This window comes from Lissotriton vulgaris, chromosome 1_2 (genome assembly GCF_964263255.1).
Source record: "Lissotriton vulgaris chromosome 1_2, aLisVul1.2, whole genome shotgun sequence".
Taxonomy (NCBI): Eukaryota; Metazoa; Chordata; class Amphibia; order Caudata; family Salamandridae; genus Lissotriton; species Lissotriton vulgaris.
In genome coordinates, this window is record NC_141686.1 from 148,018,070 (window position 1) to 148,031,710 (window position 13,641).

A 13,641-nucleotide genomic window follows, 5' to 3' on the forward strand; every position below is an offset into this window, starting at 1 on the left:
TCCAAAAGAAAATGTTGCAGCTATTCTTTTGTCAGAGATATTGCAGTTAAAATTAGACTCTTTGGAAAAGTCAATATCTATGTTTGGACTACATTACAGATGGGATCATAGATGTGACAGCTGTTCATTTTCATCTACTACTAAAATAGACACTGAACGATTCATATATTTGAGAATGTCAGATTTGAAAACAGTGTCCTTTAACGATTTAGTAAAATCAGTTAATCAACATATGGAATGTACTCAATGCAAATCAGAAATATTGTCACATTATGTATACAAAGATGTGAACAATATATTATTTTAATGCTGCAAAGTTGAAGATCAGATGGAACAAAAGTGGAAACCAAAATTAAAAATGTTGTGGCAGGTCAAGTTTCAATTTCAGGAAAAACTTTTAAAACAAAGGCTATTGTTTTCCACAATGGAAGTACTTCAACATCTGGACACTATACTGTATATTTAAAATGTATAAAGGATGGACACTATGTAAAGATGCACAATTATAGTATACATGTCAGTTGCCTAATGAATTATCAAATTCACATTTATTATTTTTGATGCCAAAATTCTGAGAAGATGTCAACAGGAAGTAATCAGTATATTTTGGATATATTCACAACAAATAATTTCACAAACATCATTCTGCCTATTGGGAAGCTGTTAATATGAATTTAGAAGTTTATTTAGGCTATCATCAATGCAAATGTTTTCAGAAACATAATTTGGCCATTGGAAAGATGTTCAGAATTACGGTTTAAATCATTGATTCTGTTTTTTTCATATTGCATTTTGAAAAATATGTTCGAAAGAAGGTGCTCACATATGCAATCTTTGTGTTATATACAATGTTATTAAGGATGTTCATTTGTGAAAATGGAAATAGAGAATTGAGTTTGTAGTAGATATTTTCAAGATAGATGTGGGTTTTTATAACAATCCTATTGATTGTATTTTTTTGCCCGCTCTCACCTGATGATCAAAATTGAAATCACTGTGTATGGTGAAATTCAATAGATTCTGAAGAAAGCAAACAAAAAAGACAAATTGAATATGTGTTGTAATTGTATACTTGTGTTGTGTTGTAAAAAGTTTAAATTTATATGTAACTAGCAGCCCGCCCCAGCGTTGCCTGGGGCAGAAAGGGGCTGGGGGCAGCATTTGAGGCTTGTATGCACTTCTGCCCCCGGCCCCCTCCCGCCCCTTCCCGGCCCGGCCCTGCCCCCTCCCATCCCGGCCCTCTCCCGCCCGTGTCCCGGAGAGCCTGATCCTTACCTGAGCCGCCGGTCCCGCTCCAGGCGCCCTGCCCGCACAGGCCACCACTCTCCAGGCGCCCCGCCCGCACAGGCCGCCACTCACCAGGGGCCCCGCTCGCACAGGCCGCCACTCTCCAGGTGGCCCGCCCGCACAGGCCGCCACTCTCGAGGCGCGCTGCCCGCACAGGCCGCCACTCGAGGCGCCCTGCCCGCATAGGTCGCCAATCTCCATGCGCCCCGCCCGCACATGCCGCAACTTCGCCCAGCAGCAAGCAGGGCCGCGGCAGTCCTCCCAGCAGGTCGCGATCTTCGGCGCCATTTCCGGAAGTGTTGCCAGGGAGCGCAAACGCAAATGATGTCATCACGCAGACGTCGCGGCCGGCGCTATTTGCAAGGGACTACTTTATTTTTATTTCAACATTTTTTAAACAACGTATATTTTTTATTTTTAATAGCCTATGTCCTTCTGCTTGCCCTGAGGTTTTCAAAGATGTCTTGGGTGTTTTGATTGGTGGTGTACTTTTCGAGTTTACCTGGCTCAAAGGTTTGTGTTCTCTCTTTATAATAGTAACTAGCAGCCCGCCCCAGCGTTGCCTGGGGCAGAAAGGGGCTGGGGGCAGCATTTGAGGCTTGTATGCACTTCTGCCCCCGGCCCCCTCCCGCCCCTTCCCGGCCCGGCCCTGCCCCCTCCCATCCCGGCCCTCTCCCGCCCGTGTCCCGGAGAGCCTGATCCTTACCTGAGCCGCCGGTCCCGCTCCAGGCGCCCTGCCCGCACAGGCCACCACTCTCCAGGCGCCCCGCCCGCACAGGCCGCCACTCACCAGGGGCCCCGCTCGCACAGGCCGCCACTCTCCAGGTGGCCCGCCCGCACAGGCCGCCACTCTCGAGGCGCGCTGCCCGCACAGGCCGCCACTCGAGGCGCCCTGCCCGCATAGGTCGCCAATCTCCATGCGCCCCGCCCGCACATGCCGCAACTTCGCCCAGCAGCAAGCAGGGCCGCGGCAGTCCTCCCAGCAGGTCGCGATCTTCGGCGCCATTTCCGGAAGTGTTGCCAGGGAGCGCAAACGCAAATGATGTCATCACGCAGACGTCGCGGCCGGCGCTATTTGCAAGGGACTACTTTATTTTTATTTCAACATTTTTTAAACAACGTATATTTTTTATTTTTAATAGCCTATGTCCTTCTGCTTGCCCTGAGGTTTTCAAAGATGTCTTGGGTGTTTTGATTGGTGGTGTACTTTTCGAGTTTACCTGGCTCAAAGGTTTGTGTTCTCTCTTTATAATAGTAATATAGATATAGAAGATATAGATAAAATCTACCAGTCACAGAATGCAAAGCAAAAACCTGGACTGGATCAGTTACTGTTGCATGAATAGGCTCTGTGGAGTGTTGAGCTTGCAATCTAATCGAGTAGTTGGAGGCTCCAGTAGGGCTTCCCCTACCAATGTTGGCACTTTCTGAGATTAAGCACACTGGAAAGTGTCAGCGGAGTGCATTGGGATGACGCACATTCACGACAACATTGCATGCTCCCAATTTAAATTACAACCTGTGGTAAGTCACCTATGTCGATAAGACTTCAAGAAAGCCAGATTTGTCACAGGAGTGGGTTCAAGTTGTGGAGCTGGAAAGGGAGGAGGAGAACATATAGAATCTGTAGAGAGCCATCCGGCCTCTATATCACACTGTTGTCACCTGTAGCACTCCTCTGGGCAGGCGCAGTCTGAGGATATAAATAAAGGGGTGTAAGGCTGCACAGGGTTTTTGCCGGCAGAGAATCTTTGTGTGCAAGTTGTTGTTGTTGTTGTGTCACACACGGGAGGCCTGTGCAGCAGAGATGGGGAGTGAGCAAAGCCACCCCGCTACACTGTCAGCGAGGCCAGTACGGACCCATGCTGCCACGAGGACCGTCAGAATGCGAGGCCCAACACTGCACCAGCCTTGCCGTGCATGCTGGAGCCAGGCGCCCCAGATTCTCCGGCACTCCCAGCAGGCTTACCTGCAGCTCCTGGAGCCCACGCTGTTATGTCTGCCTAGTCTGGTGGCTGCAAGTCCCCTCGTCCGCCGCGGTAGGTGCAGGGCTCGAGTTGGGGCACCACGAGGGTGGACGGCGTCCCCCCACTTATTTTACCGGGTGGACGCCATCCCCCCTGCCCAAAAGATGTGAAGAAGAAACTTTCATACACGCCCCTTCAATGCAATGTAATACATTTACATATCCCAAGAGAGCCGTCGGAGTTTCTGGCACCCGCACTGTACGTGCCCGCCCGCTCCCCAAGGGGGGTCAATCTGCGTGTTTTTGTTATGGGTCCCCTGGCCCGTAACTTACTTACATACCTATTCACACGAATCGATCACCAATCATCTGCAGGTGACTCTGAGGTCTACTGTAACACTTTGGCTATTTGAAGGTTGAAATGCGTGACATCAAGACTGATGGGAAACCATTTCTTTTCACTCGGAGACTCCACCAGTTTCTTTTCTAAGCGGGTACTAATTCCGATAGCGACCTTCACACCTGCGAGTGCTAAGAGGCGCTTTCAGCAGCAGTTAACAATTTATCGGCCGCCCAAGAGGGCTACACGTTTGCGCAAGTTACTTGTTCTGGAACTTGCAGGTTTTTTGAAAGTTGTGAACAAACATAACATTGGTTCGGGGTTACATACATTAGACGCAAAGGGCAAAACAGAACAAAGCATTCGTTTTCTGTCACCACGGAAGGAAATACATTTGCCAGCCACAGCGCCACCACACACATTCCATGCTGTCAGCCCTGCAAAGCACAACCACCATGGCCAAGGGTGCTGCATTGTGCACGTGGACACTTCTGCCCAGCTTGCTGCCTTCTATTTACAGATCCCAACCCTCCAGGTGACATTATACTTATGGCCAAATGTCTCTAAAGTCATTAAGGGGGGCTCTAATACGGAAGGGAAGGAATTTGACATAATGTGCCAGACATTGATTGGTACTGCTAAACAATACACAAATTGAATTCTAAAAGTCTCAGTAACGAAATCTAACATGTAAAGAACACAGTTTAATAAAGTGAACTTCGACGGACCCCCTTACCCATGCATTTGCTGTATTTCCCCCCCAAAATTAATTGTTCTCCAGAGTCGCTGTCGCAGACTTCCATGTATGAAAATGAGTAAGGAAGGAAAAAATATCTGCCGTGCTATATATCCATTCATGGGACTTGCCTTTACAAACATGTGCCCTTCGGCATTTTCTGGAGAAATGTTTTTCAAATGAACCCACTGGAATAAGACACCCAGATAAAAGCGATTTAGAAATAGAAAGCACAAACTGTCTGCCCAGTATCTGGAGCAATGCAGCGATACAATGGCAATATTAGCCAACTTTGTCTTTAATTTAATTTTACCAACTGGTCGTTCTAAAATGTCCTAGGTCCAGGTGCGAGCTGTTCACCCAGTTCCTGCATTATCAGAATTGTAGCCCTAGCGATCTCGTTGTAAAATTGGACTATTACATGTCCTAAAATGCAAAGAGAAAACGTGGACTGGACCAGCTACTCGTGCATGGGCCTGGGTGACGCAAGAACCCTGCCTCTGCCAGTGACATTCCCCCCACGAATGGCTAATCCAATCACATAAATTAAAGTAAACTGCTTTATTATCAATGACGTTACATTCCACAGTGGGTTAATGGCGTGTAAGGCTGCACAGGGTATTTGCCGGCAGAGAATCTTTGTGTGCAAGTTGTTGTTGTGTCACACACCGAAGGCCTGTGCAGCAGAGATGGGGAGTGAGCAAAGCCACCTCGCTACACTGTCTGCTCGGCCAGTACGGACCCATGCTGCCACGAGGACCGTCAGAGTGCGAGGCCCAACACTGCACCCAGCCTTGCCGTGCATGCTGGAGCCAGGCGCCCCAGATTCTCCGGCACTTCCAGCAGGCTTACCTGCAGCTCCTGGGGCCCACGCTGTGAGCCAGGCGCCCCAGATTATCCGGCACTCCCAGCAGGCTTACCTGCAGCTCCTGGGGCCCACGCTGTGAGCCAGGCGCCCCAGATTCTCCGTCACTCCCAGCAGGCTTACCTGCAGCTCCTGGGGCCCACGCTGTTATGTCTGCCTAGTCTGGTGGCTGCAAGTCCCCTCGTCTGCAGCGGGAGGTGCCACCCCACCAAGTCTGACTGCAGTCTCGCTCCAGCCCTCCCCAGCACGCTTGTCTGCAGCCGGCTGCCACCTCTTCAACACCCCACAGCCCAAGATCAGCCAAGGCGGGGCCCCTTGTGTGTTTCTCTCCTGCTCCGGCTGGAGGTCTGCAGCGTGCTGCGAGGCCAGGAAAGGAAATCCCTGACGCGGGTCTCAGCCACGTGGTTTCCTGCAGAATGCGGCCAGGACTGATGTTGGTTCAGGTAAGCGCACGCAAATGATGTCATCACGCAGACATCGCGGCCGGCGCTACTTGCAAGGAACTACTTTATTTTTCTTTCAAAATTTTTTAAACAACGTATATTTTTTATTTTTAATAGCCTATGTCCTTCTGCTTGCCCTGAGGTTTTCAAAGATGTCTTGGGTGTTTTGATTGGTGGTGTACTTTTCGAGTTTACCTGGCTCAAAGGTTTGTGTTCTCTCTTTATAATAGTAGTATAGATATATATATATATATATATATATATATATATATATATATATATATATATATATATATATATATATATATATATATATATATATATATATATATATGCTCTGTCATTGCGGGGTGGTGGGAGAATAAGCCTTATACCTACATACCTGATGTACGTGCCTCATCTTCGTTGGAGCAGGACTGTCTTTTGGATATATATATATATATATATATATATATACAATACACGATCCTTTCTGTGCAGAAAGAAGCAGGTCCACTCAGGTTCACAGGAACACGTTCTTTTATTACCAGCAGCTAAGGAGCGGCATGACCGGTTTCGGCTGGAGTGCCTTTATCAAATGCCTATTTCCTCACGATTTTCTGCTGTCCACTTTTAAAAGCGCAATGCCCCGTTGCGATTGGCGCAGGCACTGCGAGGGTAGGGGAGTTCCCATGAACTCGGTGCTCCCAGTCTCGGTGCTCCAAATTCACATGCTGCAGGTACTTGCACGTACGTACTGCCCCCAGTGGGCCGTGCCTGCAGCTTCACTTCCCATTCCCCGATGTCTTCGTGAAAATAAAAAAGCAGCATTCCTGTGTCCTACCATCCAGCCTACAAATCCCACAACGCATTTGGGCACACAACCTCAAAGTAAGTACTGGAAGATGCTGTTCGTGAAGTCACCAATTAACAGCTTGCGCCCGTTCAGTGATCCGCTGTATGTGAAGTCACATTAGTTGACACAGCTTGTGCCTTGCAGGAAATGGTTTTACAAAAGGGGGTGGTGATGAACAGAGTGTCTGAATTGAGCAGACCACTCTTACCCAGTCCAAAGATCAGGGCTTGATCCATCACCGTTATTTATCTCACTGCCCCATCCCAGCTCAGAACCTGGCTATATGCAAATCAGTCTGTCCCTGGCCCAGTGCATCATGGGAACAGGGCAGACTAAACTACCAAGCCAATTCTTTACCAGAAAGGAGACAAGCTACCGGGGACCGGTTTCTGGCATTTCAGCCTCTTCGGCCCGGCTTGCTTGAATCCTGATGGAGCAGTGAGAAAGGGACTCATGTCTGAGTATACCCTGCCACACCTATAGTGGCCAAAATCGATTTACAAAAGGGGGTGGTGATGAACAGAGTGTCTGAATTGAGCAGACCACTCTTACCCAGTCCAAAGATCAGGGCTTGATCCATCACCGTTATTTATCTCACTGCCCCATCCCAGCTCAGAACCTGGCTATATGCAAATCAGTCTGTCCCTGGCCCAGTGCATCATGGGAACAGGGCAGACTAAACTACCAAGCCAATTCTTTACCAGAAAGGAGACAAGCTACCGGGGACCGGTTTCTGGCATTTCAGCCTCTTCGGCCCGGCTTGCTTGAATCCTGGTGGAGCAGTGAGAAAGGGACTCATGTCTGAGTATACCCTGCCACACCTATAGTGGCCAAAATCGATTTACAAAAGGGGGTGGTGATGAACAGAGTGTCTGAATTGAGCAGACCACTCTTACCCAGTCCAAAGATCAGGGCTTGATCCATCACCGTTATTTATCTCACTGCCCCATCCCAGCTCAGAACCTGGCTATATGCAAATCAGTCTGTCCCTGGCCCAGTGCATCATGGGAACAGGGTAGACTAAACTACCAAGCCAATTCTTTACCAGAAAGGAGACAAGCTACCGGGGACCGGTTTCTGGCATTTCAGCCTCTTCGGCCCGGCTTGCTTGAATCCTGATGGAGCAGTGAGAAAGGGACTCATGTCTGAGTATACCCTGCCACACCTATAGTGGCCAAAATCGATTTACAAAAGGGGGTGGTGATGAACAGAGTGTCTGAATTGAGCAGACCACTCTTACCCAGTCCAAAGATCAGGGCTTGATCCATCACCGTTATTTATCTCACTGCCCCATCCCAGCTCAGAACCTGGCTATATGCAAATCAGTCTGTCCCTGGCCCAGTGCATTTACAAAAGGGGGTGGTGATGACCGGTTTCGGCTGGAGTGCCTTTATCAAATGCCTATTTCCTCACGATTTTCTGCTGTCCACTTTTAAAAGCGCAATGCCCCGTTGCGATTGGCGCAGGCACTGCGAAGGTAGGGGAGTTCCCATGAACTCGGTGCTCCCAGTCTCGGTGCTCCAAATTCACATGCTGCAGGTACTTGCACGTACGTACTGCCCCCAGTGGGCCGTGCCTGCAGCTTCACTTCCCATTCCCCGATGTCTTCGTGAAAATAAAAAAGCAGCATTCCTGTGTCCTACCATCCAGCCTACAAATCCCACAACGCATTTGGGCACACAACCTCAAAGTAAGTACTGGAAGATGCTGTTCGTGAAGTCACCAATTAACAGCTTGCGCCCGTTCAGTGATCCGCTGTATGTGAAGTCACATTAGTTGACACAGCTTGTGCCTTGCAGGAAATGGTGGCGGTTCGGCGTGGTTCCCAAGCACATTGAGAGGCACCAAAAGTTTACCACTGTGCACGCCGAACTTTCTTCAGGAGGGGGACTTTGAAGGTGCGCGTGGCCCGCACCTATGTATACAATACACGATCCTTTCTGTGCAGAAAGAAGCAGGTCCACTCAGGTTCACAGGAACACGTTCTTTTATTACCAGCAGCTAAGGAGCGGCATGACCGGTTTCGGCTGGAGTGCCTTTATCAAATGCCTATTTCCTCACGATTTTCTGCTGTCCACTTTTAAAAGCGCAATGCCCCGTTGCGATTGGCGCAGGCACTGCGAAGGTAGGGGAGTTCCCATGAACTCGGTGCTCCCAGTCTCGGTGCTCCAAATTCACATGCTGCAGGTACTTGCACGTACGTACTGCCCCCAGTGGGCCGTGCCTGCAGCTTCACTTCCCATTCCCCGATGTCTTCGTGAAAATAAAAAAGCAGCATTCCTGTGTCCTACCATCCAGCCTACAAATCCCACAACGCATTAGGGCACACAACCTCAAAGTAAGTACTGGAAGATGCTGTTCGTGAAGTCACCAATTAACAGCTTGCGCCCGTTCAGTGATCCGCTGTATGTGAAGTCACATTAGTTGACACAGCTTGTGCCTTGCAGGAAATGGTGGCGGTTCGGCGTGGTTCCCAAGCACATTGAGAGGCACCAAAAGTTTACCACTGTGCACGCCGAACTTTCTTCAGGAGGGGGACTTTGAAGGTGCGCGTGGCCCGCACCTATGTATACAATACACGATCCTTTCTGTGCAGAAAGAAGCAGGTCCACTCAGGTTCACAGGAACACGTTCTTTTATTACCAGCAGCTAAGGAGCGGCATGACCGGTTTCGGCTGGAGTGCCTTTATCAAATGCCTATTTCCTCACGATTTTCTGCTGTCCACTTTTAAAAGCGCAATGCCCCGTTGCGATTGGCGCAGGCACTGCGAAGGTAGGGGAGTTCCCATGAACTCGGTGCTCCCAGTCTCGGTGCTCCAAATTCACATGCTGCAGGTACTTGCACGTACGTACTGCCCCCAGTGGGCCGTGCCTGCAGCTTCACTTCCCATTCCCCGATGTCTTCGTGAAAATAAAAAAGCAGCATTCCTGTGTCCTACCATCCAGCCTACAAATCCCACAACGCATTTGGGCACACAACCTCAAAGTAAGTACTGGAAGATGCTGTTCGTGAAGTCACCAATTAACAGCTTGCGCCCGTTCAGTGATCCGCTGTATGTGAAGTCACATTAGTTGACACAGCTTGTGCCTTGCAGGAAATGGTGGCGGTTCGGCGTGGTTCCCAAGCACATTGAGAGGCACCAAAAGTTTACCACTGTGCACGCCGAACTTTCTTCAGGAGGGGGACTTTGAAGGTGCGCGTGGCCCGCACCTATGTATACAATACACGATCCTTTCTGTGCAGAAAGAAGCAGGTCCACTCAGGTTCACAGGAACACGTTCTTTTATTACCAGCAGCTAAGGAGCGGCATGACCGGTTTCGGCTGGAGTGCCTTTATCAAATGCCTATTTCCTCACGATTTTCTGCTGTCCACTTTTAAAAGCGCAATGCCCCGTTGCGATTGGCGCAGGCACTGCGAAGGTAGGGGAGTTCCCATGAACTCGGTGCTCCCAGTCTCGGTGCTCCAAATTCACATGCTGCAGGTACTTGCACGTACGTACTGCCCCCAGTGGGCCGTGCCTGCAGCTTCACTTCCCATTCCCCGATGTCTTCGTGAAAATAAAAAAGCAGCATTCCTGTGTCCTACCATCCAGCCTACAAATCCCACAACGCATTTGGGCACACAACCTCAAAGTAAGTACTGGAAGATGCTGTTCGTGAAGTCACCAATTAACAGCTTGCGCCCGTTCAGTGATCCGCTGTATGTGAAGTCACATTAGTTGACACAGCTTGTGCCTTGCAGGAAATGGTGGCGGTTCGGCGTGGTTCCCAAGCACATTGAGAGGCACCAAAAGTTTACCACTGTGCACGCCGAACTTTCTTCAGGAGGGGGACTTTGAAGGTGCGCGTGGCCCGCACCTATGTATACAATACACGATCCTTTCTGTGCAGAAAGAAGCAGGTCCACTCAGGTTCACAGGAACACGTTCTTTTATTACCAGCAGCTAAGGAGCGGCATGACCGGTTTCGGCTGGAGTGCCTTTATCAAATGCCTATTTCCTCACGATTTTCTGCTGTCCACTTTTAAAAGCGCAATGCCCCGTTGCGATTGGCGCAGGCACTGCGAAGGTAGGGGAGTTCCCATGAACTCGGTGCTCCCAGTCTCGGTGCTCCAAATTCACATGCTGCAGGTACTTGCACGTACGTACTGCCCCCAGTGGGCCGTGCCTGCAGCTTCACTTCCCATTCCCCGATGTCTTCGTGAAAATAAAAAAGCAGCATTCCTGTGTCCTACCATCCAGCCTACAAATCCCACAACGCATTTGGGCACACAACCTCAAAGTAAGTACTGGAAGATGCTGTTCGTGAAGTCACCAATTAACAGCTTGCGCCCGTTCAGTGATCCGCTGTATGTGAAGTCACATTAGTTGACACAGCTTGTGCCTTGCAGGAAATGGTGGCGGTTCGGCGTGGTTCCCAAGCACATTGAGAGGCACCAAAAGTTTACCACTGTGCACGCCGAACTTTCTTCAGGAGGGGGACTTTGAAGGTGCGCGTGGCCCGCACCTATGTATACAATACACGATCCTTTCTGTGCAGAAAGAAGCAGGTCCACTCAGGTTCACAGGAACACGTTCTTTAATTACCAGCAGCTAAGGAGCGGCATGACCGGTTTCGGCTGGAGTGCCTTTATCAAATGCCTATTTCCTCACGATTTTCTGCTGTCCACTTTTAAAAGCGCAATGCCCCGTTGCGATTGGCGCAGCCACTGCGAAGGTAGGGGAGTTCCCATGAACTCGGTGCTCCCAGTCTCGGTGCTCCAAATTCACATGCTGCAGGTACTTGCACGTACGTACTGCCCCCGGTGGGCCGTGCCTGCAGCTTCACTTCCCATTCCCCGATGTCTTCGTGAAAATAAAAAAAAATAAAAAAAAAAAAAAAACAGCATTCCTGTGTCCTACCATCCAGCCTACAAATCCCACAACGCATTTGGGCACACAACCTCAAAGTAAGTACTGGAAGATGCTGTTCGTGAAGTCACCAATTAACAGCTTGCGCCCGTTCAGTGATCCGCTGTATGTGAAGTCACATTAGTTGACACAGCTTGTGCCTTGCAGGAAATGGTGGCGGTTCGGCGTGGTTCCCAAGCACATTGAGAGGCACCAAAAGTTTACCACTGTGCACGCCGAACTTTCTTCAGGAGGGGGACTTTGAAGGTGCGCGTGGCCCGCACCTATGTATACAATACACGATCCTTTCTGTGCAGAAAGAAGCAGGTCCACTCAGGTTCACAGGAACACGTTCTTTTATTACCAGCAGCTAAGGAGCGGCATGACCGGTTTCGGCTGGAGTGCCTTTATCAAATGCCTATTTCCTCACGATTTTCTGCTGTCCACTTTTAAAAGCGCAATGCCCAGTTGCGATTGGCGCACGCACTGCGAAGGTAGGGGAGTTCCCATGAACTCGGTGCTCCCAGTCTCGGTGCTCCAAATTCACATGCTGCAGGTACTTGCACGTACGTACTGCCCCCAGTGGGCCGTGCCTGCAGCTTCACTTCCCATTCCCCGATGTCTTCGTGAAAATAAAAAAGCAGCATTCCTGTGTCCTACCATCCAGCCTACAAATCCCACAAAGCATTTGGGCACACAACCTCAAAGTAAGTACTGGAAGATGCTGTTCGTGAAGTCACCAATTAACAGCTTGCGCCCGTTCAGTGATCCGCTGTATGTGGTCACATTAGTTGACACAGCTTGTGCCTTGCAGGAAATGGTGGCGGTTCGGCGTGGTTCCCAAGCACATTGAGAGGCACCAAAAGTTTACCACTGTGCACGCCGAACTTTCTTCAGGAGGGGGACTTTGAAGGTGCGCGTGGCCCGCACCTATGTATACAATACACGATCCTTTCTGTGCAGAAAGAAGCAGGTCCACTCAGGTTCACAGGAACACGTTCTTTTATTACCAGCAGCTAAGGAGCGGCATGACCGGTTTCGGCTGGAGTGCCTTTATCAAATGCCTATTTCCTCACGATTTTCTGCTGTCCACTTTTAAAAGCGCAATGCCCCGTTGCGATTGGCGCAGGCACTGCGAAGGTAGGGGAGTTCCCATGAACTCGGTGCTCCCAGTCTCGGTGCTCCAAATTCACATGCTGCAGGTACTTGCACGTACGTACTGCCCCCAGTGGGCCGTGCCTGCAGCTTCACTTCCCATTCCCCGATGTCTTCGTGAAAATAAAAAAAAAATTAAAAAAATTTAAAAAAAAAAACAGCATTCCTGTGTCCTACCATCCAGCCTACAAATCCCACAACGCATTTGGGCACACAACCTCAAAGTAAGTACTGGAAGATGCTGTTCGTGAAGTCATCAATTAACAGCTTGCGCCCGTTCAGTGATCCGCTGTATGTGAAGTCACATTAGTTGACACAGCTTGTGCCTTGCAGGAAATGGTGGCGGTTCGGCGTGGTTCCCAAGCACATTGAGAGGCACCAAAAGTTTACCACTGTGCACGCCGAACTTTCTTCAGGAGGGGGACTTTGAAGGTGCGCGTGGCCCGCACCTATGTATACAATACACGATCCTTTCTGTGCAGAAAGAAGCAGGTCCACTCAGGTTCACAGGAACACGTTCTTTTATTACCAGCAGCTAAGGAGCGGCATGACCGGTTTCGGCTGGAGTGCCTTTATCAAATGCCTATTTCCTCACGATTTTCTGCTGTCCACTTTTAAAAGCGCAATGCCCCGTTGCGATTGGCGCAGGCACTGCGAAGGTAGGGGAGTTCCCATGAACTCGGTGCTCCCAGTCTCGGTGCTCCAAATTCACATGCTGCAGGTACTTGCACGTACGTACTGCCCCCAGTGGGCCGTGCCTGCAGCTTCACTTCCCATTCCCCGATGTCTTCGTGAAAATAAAAAAAAAATTTAAAAAAAAAAAAAAAAAACAGCATTCCTGTGTCCTACCATCCAGCCTACAAATCCCACAACGCATTTGGGCACACAACCTCAAAGTAAGTACTGGAAGATGCTGTTCGTGAAGTCACCAATTAACAGCTTGCGCCCGTTCAGTGATCCGCTGTATGTGAAGTCACATTAGTTGACACAGCTTGTGCCTTGCAGGAAATGGTGGCGGTTCGGCGTGGTTCCCAAGCACATTGAGAGGCACCAAAAGTTTACCACTGTGCACGCCGAACTTTCTTCAGGAGGGGGACTTTGAAGGTGCGCGTGGCCCGCACCTA